At 32.7% G+C, this 980-nt stretch overlaps 1 protein-coding gene across 1 annotated transcript in view; it reads right to left on the bottom strand.

Moving 5' to 3' along the window:
- The window catches only part of LOC117105182 (WSC domain-containing protein 2-like), a gene marked incomplete in the record, with an annotated part of 12316 nt that overhangs the window by 10123 nt on the left and 1213 nt on the right, over positions 1-980 (bottom strand).

Raw genomic sequence — 980 nt, 5'->3', positions numbered from 1 at the left:
AAATTTAAAAAAAAACGCCATGAATCTTCACATTACTTCCATTAATACAAGTATTTTAAGATAATAGGCAATATAATATTTAAGAAAATAGCAATTATTCCAAATCTGACAAAAACCTCTGCGGCAAACGAAGCATAAAATGGACACTTTAATTAATTACGTATCATATATCGGTAATAATATGTTGTAAGACTGTTGTTGTTCATTGTGTATGTGAGCACAGATGAATATGGGGAGAATTTTGCTAGTAATATGGGGTACTTGGTTAGCACTGGGGGCAGGCCTACTAATTTATATGTAGGCCTAATCATGCGTGTTGGTCTTGTTATAAAAAAATTTGGGGTGGTCAGAGTTCAATAACGTATCAATCTATAGACAACACCACCGTATCCTTTTTTTGTATGAGCATATAAGGGTTATGAGTATGTTTCCAATGTAAAAGTTGTACGGGAAAATGTATGTTACATTCTGGAAGATCATAATATTTCTTTGATGTATTTCATGTCGGAGAAACCTTCAGGTATACGTATCGGCTAGATACTATATGCTTTATTTCAACATGTGGTCATTTTAAATTAGATGAAAACATATTGCTATTTATATATATGCAATATCTGACCTTTCTTTCCTAGAATATTCACACAAATATACATTAGCTAAACTCATGGATAACATTAATTGCTATTCGTTAAATAAATCTGTGTATTGAATTAGTTATTCTACATCGCTTCTCGAGCATATGTTTTCATGGAGTAGAACGCATCGAGCATGCTCAAGTGAATGGATATTACTATGAAACGAGACTAATTAATTGCCCGAAAGGTATTTAACCTCTGACCCCATGAATCCATACAATTAGCAATGTAAAATCAATGTACAAGGTACAAATGCTAACGCTCAATCAGATATGATCTTAACACAGACGGAGAGTAAACTAAAAACACCGTGCTTTAGCTGTATATGTTTTATTCATGCTTATG

The sequence above is a fragment of the Anneissia japonica genome, unplaced genomic scaffold, assembly GCF_011630105.1.
Source record: "Anneissia japonica isolate Jap-2015-1 unplaced genomic scaffold, ASM1163010v1 scaffold287776_len302883_cov198, whole genome shotgun sequence".
NCBI lineage: Eukaryota > Metazoa > Echinodermata > Crinoidea > Comatulida > Comatulidae > Anneissia > Anneissia japonica.
Note: the sequence above shows the minus strand (reverse complement) of the source record. Positions and strands in the feature narration are given on the sequence as shown.